General features: G+C 41.3%; 1 pseudogene; it reads left to right on the top strand.

Annotated features, from left to right (window-relative positions):
- The first annotated feature begins 555 nt into the window (after positions 1-555).
- Positions 556-22,395, top strand: LOC142104230 (chymotrypsin B-like; annotated as a pseudogene).
- The last annotated feature ends 280 nt before the right edge of the window (positions 22,396-22,675 follow it).

Here is a 22,675-nt window from a genome sequence, read left to right as displayed (position 1 = left end):
ATCAATTGATTAATAATTTTTTTTCTGTGTGTTCTTTTGAGATTTCATATTCCATATACGTAATGTACGCATCCTGCAGTGTCTGGTCTATTAGAGTAGAGTGAACCTACATCCATATACAACACCACACGTATCTTGAGATCTGCTCCTTGCTGACTCTGGGAGTATGCAGAGCCGATTTACGTGCCGTTGAGAACAACTGCACAATGCGCTCAGTATGTGTGCCTTAACGACTCAGGCCCATAGTTGCTACAAAATCATTTATATGAATACTTAATAATTGCTGCAAGTAAATTGTATTACTCTTTATTTCATAAGATTCCATTTTTAAGCACACTGTAGATAACCTTTAGCTCTATTGTTATGTGTCAATGACCTTTATCACCAATGTGCATTGCCTTTTTCCACATCAAACTTTCAATAAGGGGGGGGGGGCTGTTTCTTATCATTGAACACACACCTGTCATCCAATCATTAAGCAAATTGCCATCTTATCACCTTTAGTTCCATTCCTATATAAGTTCTTCAAGTTCTATACCAGTAGAACTAGCAGTTATGGCTTTTCTGTGGCTTGTTTCCTGTCTGGCTTTTGTCATTGCAGCCTATGGTAAGTTTAATTGCATTACTTTAAATATTAAAGGCTGTATTATCAGAAAACAATTATAGCACCTAACAATTAATCAACTTGTTAACCTTTACGTTCTTATATTTACTTCTTGCGTGTTCTATATTATTCGTTATTAAGTTATGATTTTCCAGTGTTTTTCTGGCATTTATTGCAGTATTTTGCTGGTGTTTTACTGCTTTTTATGTATAATGCATATTCCCCACATTACAGCACTGCAGAGTATTATAGCATTCTATAAATAATAATAACAATATTTTACCAGGATGCACCATACCTGAATTTCCTGCAGAAGCCATTAATACATTAGTTTGCCTATTTCTTTAAATGACGCCATATTACCAAAGACGCTTTGTTGTTTTCAAAGTGAATCTTTGCAATAAATCTATGGAACACTTAGATACTAGCCCCCCAATACAAACCAACAGTTGAAAAATGTAATTAATCACTGGGGAAAAAGAGCTTTGAGACTTTGAGTTATGGATTACCAAATTTTAAATTAACAAAGAAATCAATGTTAATTCTTTAATAGTATCATTCCTACCTGAATAAATATAAGTCTAAAAATATGTTTTTAATGTTTAACCACATCTGTTTTTAAGATAAGTTTTATTGTTTTTTTTCTGTAATTATTTTTAGGAAATGATAGGAGATATTTTTAAATATAATGTTAATATTTATTTATTATACTTGATATAAAAAAAAAAAAAATATATATATATATATATATATATATATATATATATATATATATATATATTCTAACTGTTCTTCTGTGAATTTATTCATTTATTTTTATCTGTATTATCATTGAAACGTTGCTGAAAAGTGGTACATTATCTAATGCCAATACTTTTATTACCAGGCTCTGGAATTCCACGTATCCCCCCAGTGGTTACTGGTTATGCCAGGATTGTGAATGGTGAGGAAGCAGTTCCTGGATCTTGGCCCTGGCAAGTCTCCCTACAGGTAAATTAACATAGGCAAGAAAAGTTTATACTACAGGCATTGTAACCAAAATAATACATATGGGACACTTTACTAACTATAAATTATAAGAAGTATAGAATAAGTATTAGAAGTCACCAGGCTTCCTTGTGGCTATATAAAAACATGAGGCCGCACGTGTATGAATTTTTAAAACTTACTAGTTTATTGAAAGTGTTCATATAGCAGCTGAAATTAGTATTTAGTACACACACAGAACCTCGATTTAGTAAAAAGATGGTGGGGATGGGTTATATCAATTACATATTTATTATCTATGTAACCCCTGGGGATGCTGCAGTTGGACTTGAGCACCCAGGGGCTAATAATCACAATTGCATCAGTAAGAAAAGAGATGCATATAGCTATTTACCAGTCAAGGAGAAGGAACTACATCTCCCAGAAAGCTGTTATGAAGAGGGGGCGGAGCCTAAGAAGACTGAGAAACCAGAGGGCGGAGAGAGAGAGGGAGAGAGGAGCATCCTGGGAGAGACTGAGCTGTGTGACCAGTTCAGATAGGTGACCCTAGGCAGAAGGGCACTGGATGAGTGATCTGAGCAGAGAGAGCAGTCTGCAGAGATATCAAAGCTCGGTGCAGTTCTGAACAGAACCTGCTGGAAGCCACAGTTTGAAACTGTAGGAGGAGGTTTGCATGCATCTCTGAAGAAGGACATTTTACAAGTCAGCCATTTTGGAGATAATCAAGTTCAGACCTGTGACACACTGGTGCAGATAAGTTACTGGTTATTTTTATCTATCTGTTGTTGTTCAAGTGGGGTTTGGACTATATCTGGCCACAAGGGCTGAAGAGTTAGGGATAGATGGGTGGGCAGGTAAATATGCACCAAGTGTGTGTCTAATCAGCACTTGTGGAACTACAAGTCCCAGGATACAAATTAGAAAGGATTTTACAGTTGTTGCTAGAGGAGGGTCTGCATACTGTGACTGCTGTACCTCACTGCAAGTGATTTAAAGATCTCCAAAATCTGCAAACTGGACACATGATGTTTCCATGCCATGCTGCATACATACAGAAGGGCCCCAACTTGCAGTGCACTGCTCTATTTGTGTGGTGTGTTTGAATACTGCTGTGTGTGTTTGGCAGTACATTGTAGGGCTATAAGGGAAAATATATAAATTCACCCTGCAAGATATTCACAGTATCAGGAGCAAGTAAGATATCTGATATATTTTTTCATGTGTATAAAGCTGTGACAGTTAATGGTTATATTGTTATATATTATATTATATTGTATGCTGTTATTGATTTATTGCGAGTTTTTGTGTTAACTTGGTGTGCATAGTAAGAAGTGGTGCGCCACTTTCATCCACACTTGTTTTATTACTGTATTGTATTGTTTGCACTATTATTTCAAATTATACCAAAGTATATTTTTCTATAAAATTACAAAGCTGCATTTAGGATTTCCATTTAAATAAATGTGCCTGGCTGGCTTTTGCAGCACACATTTTGTCACAGAGTGTTAATACTGGGCAGGGGGTTTCCCGAATCTCCCCCTGGTGTATCTTTTGAACACCCCCCAGAAGAGAAAGCAGAGATTCGGGTGGAGGCACTGAAAACCAAGTACCAAGGTGAGAAGCATCTGCGTGGTTCAATATATATATATACCCTCACAACGCTTAATACACAAGGGGGTGTTACAGTGGAGGCACTGCTGAGATACTGAAGACACACTCAGTGAAACCCATCAGCACAGACGTCATGGATAGTATAAGAGAAGAAGTGTTTCTGTGGTGTGAACAACAGACTGTGGCCCCAACTCGTTGTTTAGGGATCTATGGTGACTCTCAGGGAGTGACAGATGAGGAAGTCCTGCATGTGCTCCACAGGATTTATGGGGTAGAACATCCTAAAATCCTTGGATGGAAAGGTAGAGATCAGCATAAGACCAGTCTGATCCTCTGTGAGACGCAAGCAGAATTGGATAAAGATTTTCTTCCCTCCCTCGTTTCTGGGCCACAAAAACAACAATGGCATATTGTGATACCGTTAAAGCCAAAACAGCTAGTCGCAGCACCTCTTAATGCTGAACTTCCAGATGGAGATATTAACCGACAAGTATTCCCTCAGGCCAGGGAAGAGAATTCTCAGTCACCCTCCAGTACTAGGAAAACTGATGAGGATCAAAGCGAACTGTTCCTCACTGCTGTACAGAAACTGGTAGACCAGTTAGGAAAGTCACAGCATGAAGGGGGCTACAGAAGGCTCCGGCTCTTCTCAGGAATAAAACCAGTCCCTACTGGGGAAGAAACTTACGAGGCATGGAAAGAGATGGCTTCCCAATACCTGGAGGAATGGCATTGCTCCGAACCCTATAAGAGACAGCGGATCGTTGAAAGTCTGCGAGGTCCCGCTGGAGAACTAATCCAAGCTGTACGGAGAAGTGACCCCCAAGCCACTGCACGACACTACTTAGCGACTCTAGATCAGGAATATGGAATGGCAGAGGATGCAACAGATCTGCTCTATCAGCTACGCCACACCTATCAGGAGTCAGGGGAGACATTGTCCAATTATATCTATCGGCTGGACAAGCTGATCCACCTTATTGTGTCAAAGAAAGGAATACCCCTAGCAGAAGTAGACGACAGGCGTATGCAACAGTTGTTACGGGGTGCTCTGTCCCATGACCCAGTAGCGATGAAGATAAGAAATGCTCAACTGGGACAACCATCACCTACTTTTCTTCAGTTGATACAAGATGTTAAACAAGAGGAAGCTATAGTTAAATCCCGAGAGAGGGTGACCAAGAAAGTCAAGGTCGTACAGTCAAAGCCCGAGGCTGACCTTCCCAGCACTGAGTTAATGAAGATTGTGGAGAAACAAGGTGAGCAGATTGCTCAGTTGTTGGAGATGCAGAAGCAGATTCAAGCACAGATGCTGAAATACCACACTACCGAGCAACTGCACCCGAACATCCACCCCCGGCAAGTTCTCGAAGCTAACACTACTCGGAAACAGAACAATTGTTTCACTTGTGGAGAAGTTGGGCATCTCGCTAGACAATGTCCTCAGAGGAAGGGAGGAAGGTGGTCACCCTCACCATCTCACCGGGATAGGAAGCTTTCGGAAAACTGAAAGGGAGGACCAGGAACCCCCACACTGGCCCTCTAAAGAAAGCTGACATTAACACTGTGGGGAACTCTCACCTGGAATGGGGTCTTTTGCCCAAAGGATTGCTGGGACCCTCTCCTCACGTGCCGGCATGTCTAAATGGGAGACCTTGTATGGCCTTGCTAGATAGTGGTTCACAGGTGTCCATTGTGTTCGAGAAGTGGTACCGAGATAATCTATCTGACTTGCCCATAAAGCCATTGTGTGGACTGACCATCTGGGGTCTGAGTGACAAGAATTATCCCTACCTTGGGTACATCACTGTACCTTTGAAGTTCCCACGGGAAGTAGCTGGAATAGAAGAAGAGGTGAACGTGCTTGCACTTGTCTGTCCTGAGGCCGAAGGAGAACCTCGAGATGTCTCAGTGATTATTGGAACTAACTCCCATTTGTTCGAGATACTGGCCAACTGGTGCCAAGAGGTGGGAGGAGCAAGTTATAGTAAAACACTTAAGATTCATCCTATGTGCCTTGCTGCTTATAAGAAGAAAGAGGAAAAAAAATCTCAGAAAGAAACCACATTACAAATAGGAAGTTTTGATCAATGCTTTAATGGTAGTGATGCTAGTCAAGAAGACCGACACTGGCTAGTTATGCAAATGCTACAAAGAGAGGCTGCATTCTCTTCGGGGGACTGGGATTTAGGTCTAGCGACAGGAGTGGAGCACCACATAAGGCTAACGGACGACAGACCTTTCCGAGAACGGTCAAGACGCCTAGCCCCTGCTGATTTGGATGATATTCGGGAACATTTAAGGGAGATGCTAGAGAATGATGTGATTGAGAGATCTGAGAGTCCCTATGCTTCTCCTATTGTGGTGGCTAGAAAGAAGACGGGAAAAATACGGATGTGCGTGGACTACCGGACATTAAACAAGCGCACGATTCCTGATCAGTACACTGTCCCTAGGATAGACGAAGCCCTTGATTGTCTTCAGGGAAGCAAGTGGTTTTCTGTGCTAGATCTACGCAGCGGGTACTATCAGATATTGATGAGTCAGAAGGATGCTGAGAAAACCGCCTTCATCTGCCCGGTTGGATTCTTTCAGTTCAAAAGATTGCCACAAGGATTATCAGGGGCTCCAGCCACTTTCCAACGATGCATGGATGATGTTGTGGGTGACATGAATTTCAGGGAAGTGCTGGTATACTTGGATGATTTGATAGTATTTGGCCAAACATTGAATGAGCACAACAAAAGACTCCTCAAGGTATTGGATCGCTTAATAAAGAAAGGGTTGAAGTTGTCCCTTGACAAGTGTAGCTTCTGTAAAACCCAGGTCAAGTATGTGGGATATGTTGTGGATCGGGAAGGAATTTCTACAGATTCAGCGAAGATAGAAGCGGTGAAAGAATGGCCTCGACCAACAATACTGAAGGAATTAAGGTCTTTTTTGGGGTTCTGTGGCTATTACAGAAGGTTTGTCCCAAACTACAGTAAACTTGTCAAACCTCTTACAGATCTAACTCGAGGTTATCCTGCTCCAAGAGGTTCCCATCGGAAAGAGAAACCATTGTTCCGGGTAAATGATGCGTTCGGGGAAAGGTGGAGTGAGGCTTGCGAACAAGCTTTTGAAGGATTGAAAACCTGCCTGATTCAAGCGCCTGTTCTGGCATATGCCGATCCAGAGTTACCATACATTCTGCATGTAGATGCCTCCTTTGAGGGACTTGGGGGAGTGCTATACCAAGTGCAAGAAGGAAGGTTAAGACCAGTCTATTACATCAGTCGAGGTCTCTCACCCAGTGAACGGAACTACCCGGTGCATAAGTTGGAGTTCCTGGCCCTTAAGTGGGCAGTTGTTGACAAACTTCACGACTACTTGTATGGAGTACCCTTCGAAGTGCATACAGACAACAATCCCCTCACATATGTGCAGACCACAGCAAAGCTAGATGCAACTGGGCACAGATGGTTGGCGGCGCTGGCCATTTACAATTTCACAATAAAGTACAGGCCTGGGAGAAGAAATGTAGATGCCGATGCTTTGTCAAGATTACCGGGAAGGTTTGTGAAATCTCAGGAAGAAGAATGGATAGAGTTGCCAGCTCCAAAGGTGAAGGGGATGTGTCACGAGGGACGTGTGGTCGTGCCTCCAGTCAAAGAATGCTTAACAGCTTTAGGGGCAACGACAGATGCACTACCAAGACAATATTGCTGGCTGAGTCAAATGGAGCTCAGTGATCTTCAGAAGTTGAGTTCAAGCCAAGTCAAAGAAGATCAGCAGAATGACTCCTCTATAGCAGCAGTTAGGTGGTCTGTTAAACACAGACAAAGAATCCACCCGAGTAGTTTGAAAACAGAGGAAGCTATTTTGCTAAGCAGACAGAGAGAGTCATTGGTGGTGAAGCAGGGGCTACTGTATAGAGAAACCAGCCGCAAAGATGGCAGAGAGAGGAAACAGCTAGTATTGCCAAAGAAGCACCGTCCCATGGTTCTCCGTGCGTTGCATGATAAACACGGCCACCTGGGAATAGAGAAGACCATGAGTTTAATTTCAGATAGATTCTACTGGCCGAAAATAGAGATAGACATTGAGAGTTATTGTAAATCTTGTGGGACATGCATACTTCGAAAATCCCTCCCAGAAAAGGCTGCCCCCTTAAAGAATATATCCAGCAATGGGCCTTTAGAGTTAGTCTGTATTGACTTTCTATCAGTGGAACCGGATGAAAGCAACAAGTGTAACATTCTAGTGGTGACAGATCATTACACCCGTTATGCTCAAGCCTACCAGACAAAAGACCAGAGAGCTGTGACCGTGGCAAAAATCCTATGGGAAAAGTTCTTTGTCCACTATGGACTGCCTGCCCGCATTCATTCAGATCAGGGTCGGGATTTTGAGAGCAAGCTAATAAAAGAACTGTGCGAGGTCTGCGGGATAAAGAAGTCCAGGACTACTCCTTTCCATCCCCAAGGAGATCCGCAGCCGGAGAGATTTAATCGGACCCTTCTCAGCATGATGGGCACTTTGGACACTAAAAAAAAGGCACATTGGAGTAGGCACATCAGCCATTTGGTCCACGCCTACAATTGCACGAAAAACGAGTCCACGGGGTACTCCCCATATCTCTTAATGTTTGGAAGGGAGGCTAGATTACCAATCGATATCTGTTTTGGAATGGACACTGCTGATCCCCAAGAAAAGCCCCATTTGAAATATGTGGAGCAGCTGAAACAAGAACTAAAGGAGGCCTACAGACTAGCGGAAGCAGCTGCATCAAAAGCTGGACAACGAAACAAGGGTCGTTATGATCTACAGGTCAAGGAGCATATTCTGGAGCCAGGTGACAGGGTTTTACTTAGACACTTGGGCCTCCCGGGGAAACACAAGTTAGCCAATCGTTGGCGAAAGGATCCTCATGTTGTGGTTGCAAAATTGCCAGACATCCCAGCCTATCGAATTAGGCCCGAGGGGCTAACAGGCCCTATAAAGACATACCATCGACAACATTTGCTTCCTATCAGAGATGGTGTCCGGTTTTGGGAGGAGCCTGAAACAGATGAGCCAAAAGTGTCCACACCCAGAAGATCACGGCGAATCAGAGAACCGACCACAGAAGAAGATGATGGAGATGATTGGGGGTATGATGCTCCAGGTAAATTGGGAGAAATAGATTGGAGACAAGATATCAGAAGGCTCACTAGGTCTACCGAGGGGGCCGCTGTAAGACCTCCACAAGTAGAAGAAAGGAGAACTATGCCTGCCATTTCAGATGAAAGTGTCAACCCAAGAGTAGCTGGACGGTTGGATTCTCAGTGTTCAGTAGAGGAAGGCTCTAACCAGGAAGTTGACATGGATGGGGACGTCGTTGATCCAGATGGAGGATGCACTGAACGCCCCAACAGGGTGTTGGGGGGAGAGGAAGGGAACCCACCAGTCCAGGGTCGGCCTAAAAGGACCCCTAGAGCCCCAATGATGTTGACTTATGATAGTCTAGGTCATATGACTGAGATTCCTAAGGTGATTTATCCTAGCTGGGTCTATCAGTGGCCATATCTGACTCCCATATCTGTTATGCCAGGGCCTGTTGTGTATGGATGTGAAAGTGTATTTAGACAGGATGTCTTAACCCCTTTAAATTTGCAGGATGTGGGACAAGCCTCATCATTTGTTCATTGTGGACTTGCCCCACAGAGGGAGTGTGTAACCCCTGGGGATGCTGCAGTTGGACTTGAGCACCCAGGGGCTAATAATCACAATTGCATCAGTAAGAAAAGAGATGCATATAGCTATTTACCAGTCAAGGAGAAGGAACTACATCTCCCAGAAAGCTGTTATGAAGAGGGGGCGGAGCCTAAGAAGACTGAGAAACCAGAGGGCGGAGAGAGAGAGGGAGAGAGGAGCATCCTGGGAGAGACTGAGCTGTGTGACCAGTTCAGATAGGTGACCCTAGGCAGAAGGGCACTGGATGAGTGATCTGAGCAGAGAGAGCAGTCTGCAGAGATATCAAAGCTCGGTGCAGTTCTGAACAGAACCTGCTGGAAGCCACAGTTTGAAACTGTAGGAGGAGGTTTGCATGCATCTCTGAAGAAGGACATTTTACAAGTCAGCCATTTTGGAGATAATCAAGTTCAGACCTGTGACACACTGGTGCAGATAAGTTACTGGTTATTTTTATCTATCTGTTGTTGTTCAAGTGGGGTTTGGACTATATCTGGCCACAAGGGCTGAAGAGTTAGGGATAGATGGGTGGGCAGGTAAATATGCACCAAGTGTGTGTCTAATCAGCACTTGTGGAACTACAAGTCCCAGGATACAAATTAGAAAGGATTTTACAGTTGTTGCTAGAGGAGGGTCTGCATACTGTGACTGCTGTACCTCACTGCAAGTGATTTAAAGATCTCCAAAATCTGCAAACTGGACATATGATGTTTCCATGCCATGCTGCATACATACAGAAGGGCCCCAACTTGCAGTGCACTGCTCTATTTGTGTGGTGTGTTTGAATACTGCTGTGTGTGTTTGGCAGTACATTGTAGGGCTATAAGGGAAAATATATAAATTCACCCTGCAAGATATTCACAGTATCAGGAGCAAGTAAGATATCTGATATATTTTTTCATGTGTATAAAGCTGTGACAGTTAATGGTTATATTGTTATATATTATATTATATTGTATGCTGTTATTGATTTATTGCGAGTTTTTGTGTTAACTTGGTGTGCATAGTAAGAAGTGGTGCGCCACTTTCATCCACACTTGTTTTATTACTGTATTGTATTGTTTGCACTATTATTTCAAATTATACCAAAGTATATTTTTCTATAAAATTACAAAGCTGCATTTAGGATTTCCATTTAAATAAATGTGCCTGGCTGGCTTTTGCAGCACACATTTTGTCACAGAGTGTTAATACTGGGCAGGGGGTTTCCCGAATCTCCCCCTGGTGTATCTTTTGAACACCCCCCAGAAGAGAAAGCAGAGATTCGGGTGGAGGCACTGAAAACCAAGTACCAAGGTGAGAAGCATCTGCGTGGTTCAATATATATATATATACCCTCACAACGCTTAATACACAAGGGGGTGTTACATCTAGATCAGGGGTCAGGGAACTTTTTTACCTTTTACTCCAAAATATATTTAGATACGCCGATGTTATCCCCTTGATTTGAAAGGAAGGAAATCATATATTATTAATTATTGGAATTCAAAATTTTATTGAATCTATTCAAAATTTCAATCCAACTGACAGCATGTGAATCAGCAGCATTACCCCCAGGAATTTCATTTTTACACCATTTGGGGTAATTTACCCCTGTTCCCTGTCCACTGATCTAGATCATAGTTTGAGCACTTATCCAAGAAAATAAACAATTAGAGTAAACAGCTTATTCTTATTGTCATTTAGGATTGCATTCCACCAAGGATACCTATTGTAATTGCAAAAGTCCATGTTTAATTGCATTCTGTAAGGTTTATATAGTTTATAGAAAGAAACATCTTTCATTATGGGTCTGCAAAATAAACATTTATCCAGGGCATCCAGGACGCACTGTGACCTGCAGTATTGTAAAATAAACACACATACACTGAAAATTAGATTATTAAATAAAACCCACCCCACTCACCACTTTATTGCTACCTAAATCCATAGGGGATTCTCTTATTTCTGATGTGACAGATGTTATTAACGGATGTATGTGTATGCTATTGTGTGTGGTCATGCACAATGCAAATTAGAATATTTAACGTTAATCAAACAATTGTACACCCAACTTAGCATTGGCCCAATTAATTTCAGAAATATAATGGGAAAAGACATTCTCAAATATTGCTGCTAAAATGGGCCTAAATAAATAACCTGAAGCAAAACTGCTTTTCACTAAGGTTGAAAAACAATTTCATTTCCAGACAAAGTTGCCAGTGTTTATTTTAAATTATTTTTGAAAAAAAATCACCCGGGAGAAGCCCTATAATAGCAGACTGAATTATTCTTGAGATATGTTTTGACAATTAAATCAGCATTAATCAGTTTAGTTTTGTAGAAACCATTGCAAACACTTCTAGTATATTTCCAAATCATATATCATTATACCTGAGCTCCTACTATCCATTTTTATGAAAATGCCAACCACATCACTATCTAATAGTTACTCTTTACTCAATTACATTTTCTACTGCATTATAAACGGTTTCTCTCTGCCTTATGTTTTTACCTTAATTTATCCTAACCTAAACTAGTAAAGTAAAATGTCACATACATTTACTACATGTACATTTACTACACACCATATTTTACTGTACTTTATAACTGATGGATGCATGTTCATATTGGATATTGTATTTATGCTATGCATAGCTATCGGAAACTAAGAAGTATCTATTAATGAATTGATGTTTGCGCCTTGCAGGAGAGGACTGGATGGCATTACTGTGGTGGTTCCCTGATTAGCAGCAGCTGGGTGGTAACCGCTGCTCACTGTAGTGTTGCGTAAGTTTAATGATAACAAAATTACTTTTGTGATGCAAACAAAGCTAAAATATAACTGTCCATTTATTGTAAAAAGGGGAAAAAAATCTAATATCTACCCCATATGGATTTACTCAGACTAAACACATATTTTATTTAAATCAACAATGTACAAACTTAAACTATATTTTCATCCTTTGCCATTGGTGAGTGTGCTAACTCTTCACATTTTATAAAACAGATATTGAGATTTAAGGACTGGGAGTTCTTTGGTCAATGTTATTCACATGCAGTACTGCAGTATTTGTGTAGTCAGCATGGTGTAACATATACAATAATATGCAGCTGTTTAGGAAGATTGCTGCGATACATAATAAAATAACCCTGCAATTTATCATTGGTGGAGCTGCTCTGGGAACCCTGGCTCCCTTCCTCCACAAAGCCTCTTTTGCTCTTCACCTAATGCTGCTGGCATATAGACAGGGCCGGACTGGCCATCTGGCACTTCTGGCAAATGCCAGAAGGGCCGATGGCTATATGGGCCGGCCCGACTTCTCCTGTCTTCCTGGTGGCTGGTTCCCGGGGAACCAGCCACCTCTGTTGCGCACTCCTCAGCTCCCTCCCCCGTTATGCTGTGCACTGTCTCACCCCCTCTCCCAGCAGCCCCTACCCCACTGGCTCTCTCACACTCATGATCCCCGCAACTCGCGACACCCCCGTTACACCCCCCCCCCCCGCAAAAATCGCGGCACCCCCGCGACCCCCCCGTAAAAATCGCGGCACCCCCGCGATCCCCCCCTCCCCCCCCCTGATTTTTGAGTTGCAGGGATCATGAGTGTATGAGTGTGAGAGAGCCAGTGGGGTAGGGGCTGCTGGGAGAGGGGGTGAGGGACCCAGGGGGGAAGGTAGTGGTGGGAGAGTGGTTGAGAGAGCCAAAGGGGAAGGGGGTGCTGGGAGAGGGGGTGAAAGAGCCAAATGGGAAGCCGGTGCTGGGAGAGGAGTGAGAGAGCCAGGGGGTAGGCGCTGCTGGGAGAGGGGGTGAGAGAGCCAGGGGGGAAGTGGGTGCTGGGAGAAGGGGTGAGAGAGCCAGGGGGGAAGTGGGTGCTGGGAGAGGGGTTGAGAGAGCCAAAGGGGAAGGGGGTGCTGGGAGAGGGGGTGAGAGAGCCAGGGGGTAGGGGCTGCTGGGAGAGGGGGTGAGAGAACCAAAGGGGAAGTGGTTGCTGGGAGAGGGGGTGAGAGAGCCAGGGGGTAGGGGCTGCTGGGAGAGGGGGTGAGAGAGCCAGTGGGTATGGGCTGCTGGGAGAGGGGGTGCTGGGAGAGTGGGTGAGAGAGCCAATGGGGAAGGGGGTGCTGGGAGTGGGGTGAGAGAGCCAGGGGGTAGGGGCTCCTGGGAGAGGGGGTGAGAGATCCAGGGGGAAGGGGGTGCTAGGAGAGTGGGTGAGAGAGCCAATGGGGAAGGGGGTGCTGGGAGTGGGGTGAGAGAGCCAGGGGGAAGGGGGTGATGGGAGAGTTGTTGAGAGAGCCAAAGGGGAAGGGGGTGCTGGGAGAGGGGGTGAGAGAGCCAGGGGGTAAGTGGGTGCTGGGAGAGGGGTTGAGAGAGCCAAAGGAGAAGGGGGTGCTAGGAGAGGGGGTGAGAGAGCCAGGGGGTATGGGCTGCTGGGAGAGGGGGTGGGAGAGCCAGGGGGGAAGGGGGTGCTGGGAGAGGGGGTGAGAGAGCCAAAGGGGAAGGGGGTGTTGGGAGAGGGGTGAGAGAGCCAGGGGGAAGGGGGTGCTGGGAGAGTGTGAGAGAGCCAAAGGGGAAGGGGGTGCTGGGAGAGGGGGTGAGAGAGCCAAAGGGGAAGGGGGTGCTGGGAGAGGGGGTGAGACCCAGGGGGGAAGGGGGTGCTGGGAGAGTGGGTGATAGAGCCAAAGGGGAAGGGAGTGCTGGGAGAGGGGTGAAAGAGCCAGGGGGTAGAGGGTGCAGGAAGACGTGTGAGTGCCAGGGGGGTAGACAGTGCAGGAAGACGCATGAGAGAGCCAGGGGAGAAGGTTGTGCAGGCGGTTAAGTGAGAGGGACAAAGGAGAAGATGGTGCAGGGGCATAGGTAAAAGAAAGTGTAAAGGGAGAGACATCTTAAGAATGGGAATGTCAGGGATGCAGCCATCATAAAACACATGTAGTAATGAAGAATGGGAATGCACAGAGGGGACAAGTGTTAAAAAAAAAATCAAGCCTTCATACTCCATTCACTTATATTTTCCATAACCCCACTTCTAAATTTCCGCTTCGACCACTGCCCTCTGTTCCTGCTCCCGACTGCCTGTGTGAGTTGACAGCTGCGGATCCCAGCGCGCCCAGTAGGAGAACACAACACAGAATATCATAATCAGGTAAGTTCATATATTTTCTCGTGTGCAATGTGTTTTTAACCATCCTTTCATGAACTGGGGGCACTACTGTGTATCCAATGACGTTTAAAACATTATGTATTTCTTATTATTGCGCTGTAATCTTTCTTGCATATCTATCTGTAGAGAGATTTTTAATTAAGAGGAAAAATCATTGCTTGTCATAAATTTTATCTGTGATTGTGTCAATGTATCTTTTTTTGTTTGGTGTATTAAGCTGCTCCTGGGACTCACACTCTCAGTATCTGATATGCTGTACAAATTTTTATTTGTGAATGAGTTTTTGTCTGGGCACTACTAATGATTTGGGGCACTACTATGGCATAATGTTATTTGGGGACACTATTGTGGCATGATATGACTTTGGGGCACTACGATGTGGCATAATATGAACTGGGCGCACTACTGTGTGGAATAATATGAACTTCTGCCAAAGGCAAGTCTTTCATTGTTGAATATGATGGGAGCCCAAAGAAGTTGCTGTATTGTGGCCTAAAATTCCTCTTGTCGGCCCTGCCTGTGAGTCAAGGGGGTAGACGTCTCTAGGTAAATATTCTAAATGTTTCCTATCTGTTTTCCATCAAACTAATGGATCACAACCAATTATCTCTCGCCCACCTCCAATATCCCCCTTAATTTATATACTGTGTCATTTAAAATGAATAGAAAAGTCGCAAATCCAGTTACTAAAAAAAAGTTAGTAAAAAAAATATTTTTCTCTGACATTTTGCTGTTTTATTTCTTGTGGAAGGATTCATGAAAATTCTGCCATTACTATTTAATTGAGGGAAAAGGGTACATGTTAACTATATGTGTGTAAGTATTCTGTTGTTGCTATTTTGTGGGAGATTTGAAAAAAGCAAAACATTGGTTTCCTACAGTGGCGCCTGTATTGGTATTGCTGTAGTATGGGGTGGCGTGGTGGCGGCAATGCTGTGGTGTGTTTGGGGCTTAGTATTGTTAATAAGTAGGAGAGGGTATTGCTGTAATGTGGGGTTGATGCTGGTTGCTGTAATGTGGGGGGTGATGCCGGTTGCTGTAATGTGGGGGGTGATGCCGGTTGCTGTAATGTATGGGTGATTGATGTAGTATGAGTGTGTGTTGGGGGTTATTTATTGCTGTAATTTGGGCACTAATAATGTATTGTCATGGTATTTATTGATGTAATTCGGGTGCTACCAATCCAATGTTGAGGGTGAGTAGGAGAAATAATTCTCCTCCCCACACACACAGACACTCATACTACATCATGTTGTACTGCACCAGCAACGCGCACTGCGCCAGCATCAGTGTGCAACAATGTAGTGCATAGAACCCACAACACGTTGGCCTGTGTGCTTTAAATGCCAGGGCTGATTTTTAGTCCCAGTCCGGCCCTGCATATAGAGATAACCCTTTGGCAGGTGAAGTATCCAGCGAAGCTGGAGAGGCTTCAGCTGGATCCTATTTTAAAAGACAAGTAAAGACAAGCAAAGGTTTTCGCAGCTTAGTAAATTCACCAGTGTTACTCTCCCTATAGAGGTTTATGGAAACAGCAGTAAGCTCCGGTAATTTGGTTAAGGCCTGGAGGAAAAAAAGATTTAGAAGGGCATCAACACTTTGTTAAAAAGCAAATAGGTGAAAAACCCTTTTGCCAGCGTTTGCGTCAGCATTTTGGCTCTTGATCACTTGTTAAATAGACTCCAGTATTGAGTTTGGACAATACACACAGCCAATGCTGTGTGTGATCGCTTTTATTTCACACATTCACATTTCAACCTGTCACATATGAAATACACATGCTGCATTCCAATTGAAATCATACAATCTCAACTGTCTTGGTATAGGCGGATAAGTCTGAAGTTTAGGGAACTGCCCCACCTTCCTTACAGTGAGAGCTTTCAATTGAACTCATGTAGCTTGGCTATTTAACATGTCACGCTTTAAATGGTTGACTTTCCATTTCTAATTTTATATAAAATGTACACCACCTCTTTATGAAGTTGGAAGAAAAATGGGCCATAAAGTGGCGTTATTGATGAATAAAAGTAAATAATGTAGCAGGTGTTGTTGAATAGTTTATGTTATTTCTTAAAATCTGAAGAAATAGTTGATTAACAGATTGCCAGATTTCCAATAAGAAAACTCTTTGAGGGTTTATACGCTCCAAATGACTAGCAATTGAATGAATAGATTGATCTTGTATTAATTTACGTAACCCAAAATATAATGTTGACAATGACACCTAATACTATAGAACACAAAGAAGACAAGCTAATACATTATTTTTTCGGAATCCCAATAAAAAGTTTTGCTGCTAAATTGACAGTGCTAACTGCATAGTTCCCAACATTTTAAAATATTTTGCTGGGTCACTTAGCTGCTGAGTCATTGCATCTAAGCACATCATATGAGATACTGTCTTGATGGATTTTAAAGCTTAGCAATAAATTTACCGAATTTGATTAGACCATGGTGTTTGCATATCAAATATCTCTGCTGAGAAACTATCAACTTATAGGGGCTGATTCATTAAGGAAAGTTAAGAAAAAAATTGAGTAAGTAGTCTCCTGGACAAAACCATGCTACAAAGCAAGGTGTGCAAATTAGTTTTCTATTTTGCACATAAGTTAAATACTGTCTGTTTTTTCATGTAGCACACAAATACTTGATATCTTATTTGTACACTAAAATTTAAAGTTGATATTTTGTGCTACATGAAAAAGCATACAGAATTTAACTTATATGCAAAACAGACAGTCAATTTCCACCCCTTGCATTGTAACATGGTTTTGTCCAGGAGACTTCTTACTCATTTTTTTATTTAGCTTTCCTTAATGAATCAGGCCCATAAAGTGGAGAATGAATAGTAAGATTTGTGGGGGATACATGGAAGCAGATGGGGATTTGTCATAAAATACGCAACTTTAGGCAGATTAGGGTGTGTTTGGATGAATTGGTGGTGTTATTTGTGCTTATCAGGGTCTTGGTTTGCCTGGATACATGTCAATCTCCTGCTGCCATTATTACCCTGATATCCTGTTAATTTTACACAATTAAATTTATTATAAGAAAGAATTTTTTTTTAGAGAGATACAATGCCTGTTGATTGCTTTTATTTTGTTACATAATGTGCTGTGTTTCACCTATAGGAGCACTGACCGTGTTGTTGTTGGAGAACATGACAGAAGCTCATCTGCTGAAGCAATCTAGTCTCTGACTGTTTCAAGAGTAAGTGTTACTGTAGTATTTTAACCACTTTGGTGGTTACAGTTTCATGTTTCAAGAATAATCAGACTCTTTTGGCACCTTGCAATGTCATTTATGTAACTATTAAATCTTTAAAGACTTTACACCATTAATACTGGATATTATGCATATTTTAAACATGTAAAAGGAGGCATTGCATGCATAAATCTAGTGCTAAATTAAACATTCAAAAACTGACCTCTGATTAATTTAGAATACAATTCTGAGACTGTATTAGTGTTATTAATGAGCAAAGTTTTGTAATTTATTCAGAATGGGACAGGGATTAAAATGTTACAGATTTATAGATCCCACCATTTCCTTTTGTCAAGCAATAACCAGAACATTAGATTAAACATAAACAAACATATATATATATATATATATATATATATATAGATATTCAATATTTATCATTTACATACTATTATTAGTATTTACTTGTTCTTTTTACCTGTTAAAGGTTTTTACTCACCCCAATTGGAACTCCAACACCATCAATAATGACATTTCTCTGGTTAAACTTGCCAGTCCCGCTGTCTTTGGTAGCACTGTATCTCCAGTGTGCCTTGCTAACCCCGGTGAGGCATATGATGATGGTCGTATCTGTGTTATCAGTGGATGGGGATTGACCAGATACAATGGTGAGAACCAATGATGTATGTGTATATAGGCACATTGCAATTAGTGGCTCAATGTTCCTTATATAGGCAGTCAATGTTGTTGATAAAAGACATCTGTCTATGAAGGCAGAACAAAATAAACTATTTAGTCTCTCTTTACAATTTAATAACACAATTGCCGTTGTCAAAAAAGCAGCTCATTTCTGAAACCCCTCATTCCTAGTTCCTGCTGTCTCTAGAGTCGTTTGTCCACGGATTTCTATTTTCCTTCAGGAAAACACAGCTTATTTTATTATTGGAACAAAGTGTATTTTCCCAGATTGTATCATGTTTCATGATCAGTTTTAATAACATGGAATGCAGAATTTAGGTCAAACAGGAAAACCACTGAAATAACAAATACTTCATAGCAATCTAAGCTATGTCCCCTGTACCTTTAAGATAAACAGTTAAATCACTGCTCAAAAACTACAAATATATTATTTACATGTATTATATTGATTTTGTAGATTATAATAATAAAAAATATGTTTGTTTGTTTTTCTGGGTGAAGACCATCAATGTAACATTATAATTTTTAATAGACAGGTGCCAAAATAAACACCCAATACTCTAGATGCAGTCTATTAAATAACTTATATAATAGTACAAATATGTGTGTTCATGTGCAGCTCTTATTTGCGTAGAATATATCGACATTTATTTGCTGCCCAACTAACCAACTTCTTCTGTAAAATTATTGGCCTTTTAATTGCTTTAAATAGTTAGGTGGAAGAAGAATGCATAAGTGATTTATTTAGTTTCTTGGTTGGAGGGTTTTCCAAGTTATAATGAATTAATTGTATATTTTAGCTTTTTGCAAATCATTATATAGCTGAAAGTATTTTCTATCTTTCTGTATAAAGCATTCCTTACACCCAACAAACTGCAGCAGACTGCTCTGCCTGTGATTTCCAATGCTCAGTGTAGGAATTATTGGGGTTGCACCATCAGTGACGTTATGGTCTGTGCTGGAGCTGCTGGATCCTCTTCTTGCATGTTTTGTATCTACTTTTTTAAAAACAAATAGCTCTGTATTACTATTTTAGCTATTAGTCGTTGAATGATACAATTAATTGACAAGCAAGGAGAATGATCAGAGATACTGAGTCTGTAAATGTACTCCCAGATTCTTCACAAACAGGTTCTCTCCATGTTTGGTCTTCGAGCATGACTTACAAAGTGAATTGCCCATTCATCTTCCAGTGTACAGACTAGAAAGCAAGTGGTGGGCAGACGGAGTCCTGAAGTAACAGTTGTGGCAAGAGCTCCCTTCATGTGACACAGAAATCAGTCACACGGGCAACTTCTTGCTTAAATTAAGTGCTTTAATTATTGCAACACAATAAACAGCACCACTTTAAACAGCAAACAACATTGTCAAGATGACACCAGGCAAACTAATCCCAGTTTCCCTAACTGATGACCGGCCGCTAGTTGGCATCAGTTACAATGCACACAGGCCCAGCTCAGTCTTTTATAGTCAAGACTATTCCCACAGCCTTGCCTCGACAAACAGGTGACATTCCCCCTTTGCCTTTAAAGGGAGGTCCCTGTAGATGTTCTGTAACCTCTCTTGATAGCAGACACCTTGTCAGCCTTCTTCTGTTATGTTAAATTACATTTCTTGCTTTTAGTTTGTAACACATGTCTCAGACCTGTTTCTAACTTATAAAAAGCCTAATATTTCCAAGTGCTGCCTATAATTTGTTGATAATTAGAACAAATTATGGTGCTGCTTGGGTAAGTGAGGTAACCTTCCCACCAATAAAACTATCTAATCAAAAAAAGCATACACCCAGCGCACCAATATTTACCTTTCATATGTAAATAAGGTGTTCTGCATTACATGTGTCCTTAATAGATGGAACATATGTCAATCCTTATAAAGTGTAAAATGGAAAGTAGATATAATTTTAGTTTTGACAAAATGTGTCAATCACACAATACAAATATATATGGGAAGAAAATAATCCTTTACTCAATATGTATGGATAATGATATCAATGGAATGAAGTAAATGTCAACCAAACAGATATAAAACTTATACAAAATCAGAACAAAAAAAATTCCATAAAAAAAACCGAAAAGAGAAAAAGGAAAGAGAAAAAAGAAAGAAAAAAGAAAAAACATAATTGTCCAATCTAAAATTATATCTACTTGCTGTATGTAACTGAACCTAGGTACACTGCTATACCTGTGTGTAACTTGGTCTGCAGTATTTACCTGCAGACTATCAGCTGCATAGCTGATTCCACTCTTGGAGGCACGTGGTAAGTTAATCCCTTTGCTACACAGTGTGCCTGTACTATACATTGGAGTTATATGGCAGCACTGAAGTCACCACCCCTCTTTTGGTCCATAAAGTAATGGCAGGCGGTGACCATGTTTTTAATGGTATTGGGGATTAATAAAATGTAGTTAATATTTGGTGTTACTGCTATTTTATTAGCAAAAACTTGAGGCAAAAATTAAATGGTAAAAAGTCGTTTGGAAAATAACTTCTTTTCACACATCTGCTGAGGTATATGCTTCACAAATTGCATCAAGCTCTGCATCACCCACTACAATATAACAGATATAATATTCTTCATTGCATACAAATTAAAGTAGCAAAAAAAGGTTCAGTCAACTTTGAAATATGGCATAAAATCAAATAATAGAAGCACAATCAATGAGGAATACACTTAACAGCTTCAGTTGGGAATTTACAATTAACCAATCGGAAGCAGCTAGTTAGTGCTGGCAACCATCGCCATTATCACCAGCGTGAACTTGCACCAGTCCGCAGGCAACCACAACTGATATGGCTACCAACAAACGTATTTGCGCCTCATATGAATCTGCATCCGTTTGCAATTACACCCTTACTGTACTCGGCGTACGTTACAAATCTGAGTCAGTATGAGTGCCAAATTACAGATCTTGTTCAGTTATCACCCACATCTGTGATCAAATTGGATAATGATTCTGTTGCTTCGAATTAGATGCAGGACTGACTAGTGTGCTGGCAGTTTTACATTTTGGATCTATTACATCGGCTGATGTCAGTTCTTGTATATACTTTTGCTGGTACAAGTGAGCTGCTTTTGGAAAAGTAATTACTGCAACAGCTGATGTCACTCACAGTAACTGAAGGAATGGTGGATACTAACTGAAAATATGTTTTCAAAGTCATTGACTATAAGATGTGAAACTTATGAAAGATTTAAATGCAGATGCCGATGACACCTACAGGTTGTGAAAAGTCAAAATAGAAAAATAAATGCAACAAAATAAATAATATAGTCATATTGATGTCAGTTTTCTTGACAGATATTCTAAAATAATAATAAGTTTGTGCTTCTCTTCAGAACGCAACATTTGTTAGATTTACCAGCTTGCTGATAAAATGGGACTTGGTACAAATGATATAAAACGAGCAAAATCAATAAAAATTGAAACAGGAAGCCATGTATTTTTCCAGTCAAGGTGATAACCCTAATTTGGTAGCTGTTTTTACAGTAAAGAGATACAAAGGGACTATTTATCATTTATATGCAGAGATGAGCCCACTCACCCTGCTGCTTAGATTAGCAACTAGAATCTCATCCCGTACACAAACAATAGTCACCAATTATATATGGTAAGCCACTGCTTTTCACATTTGCTGCAATAATATTTACATTTTTAATGATTTCCGAACATTTTGCAGCCTGCAAAAACCTACTGCCTGAGTCACTACATAGATTTGTCTTACAAGTACTTTCCGGTTTGCATGACTTGATAGGAAAATAAACAATTATTTCAGAGATTTTTTTTTGTAAAACAGTTATTATTATTATTACCATTTATTTATATAGCGCCACTAATTCCGCAGCGCTGTGCAGAGAACTCACTCACATCGGTCCCTGCCCCAATGGGGCTTACAGTCTAAATTCCCTAAAACACACAGACAGACTAGGGTCAATTTGTTAGCAGCCAATTAACCTACCAGTAGGTTTTTGGAATGTGGGAGGAAACCCATGCAAACACGGGGAGAACATACAAATTCCTCACAGATAAGGCCATGGCCGGGAATTGAACTCATGACCCCAGTGCTGTAAGGCAGAAGTGCTAACCACTTAGCCACCGTTATGCCAAACTAATCTCTAAAAAGTTAATTGCAATTTGAATATCAGAAGCATTGTTTCCTGGGAGTTTATACATGGTATTTCATTTTAATTTTGCATCACAATTAATATGACAGCTTTTACTGGTGGAAGGTATAATTATGAGGTGCCAATAACCTTTATATCTGTTTTAATGTAGGGCGATTCAGGTGGACCCCTTGTTTGCCAGAAAGATGGTGCTTGGACACTGGTTGGTATTGTCTCTTGGGGAAGCAGCTCATGTTCAGTCTCTACTCCAGGTGTCTATGCCCGTGTCACTGAGCTCCGCGGCTGGTTGGACCAGACTGTTGCTGCCAACTAAACATGTAAAGACAAGCATATAGTAAACTGTAATATGTAAGCTATAAAAATAAATTTCATTGTATTTCTCTTTCTGGTCAAGTCATCATTTCCTATGGAAAAAACTATGCATATATTGTGCCAGACAAGTGACAACAGTTCAAGGGTTTTAGTACAACTAGTCACGTTAATTTTTATTCTTGGTATAAAAATAAATAGTAAAATAACGCCTGCCTCTCCAGCACTAGCTAAACATAAGTTCTCTCAAACTGTGGTGGACCTAATGTCCAGCCAACAAACAACTTC

Source organism: Mixophyes fleayi, chromosome 10 (genome assembly GCF_038048845.1).
Source record: "Mixophyes fleayi isolate aMixFle1 chromosome 10, aMixFle1.hap1, whole genome shotgun sequence".
NCBI classification, from domain to species: Eukaryota; Metazoa; Chordata; class Amphibia; order Anura; family Limnodynastidae; genus Mixophyes; species Mixophyes fleayi.
The sequence above is the reverse complement of the archived record's forward strand: the minus strand, read 5'-3'. Positions and strand labels throughout refer to the sequence as shown.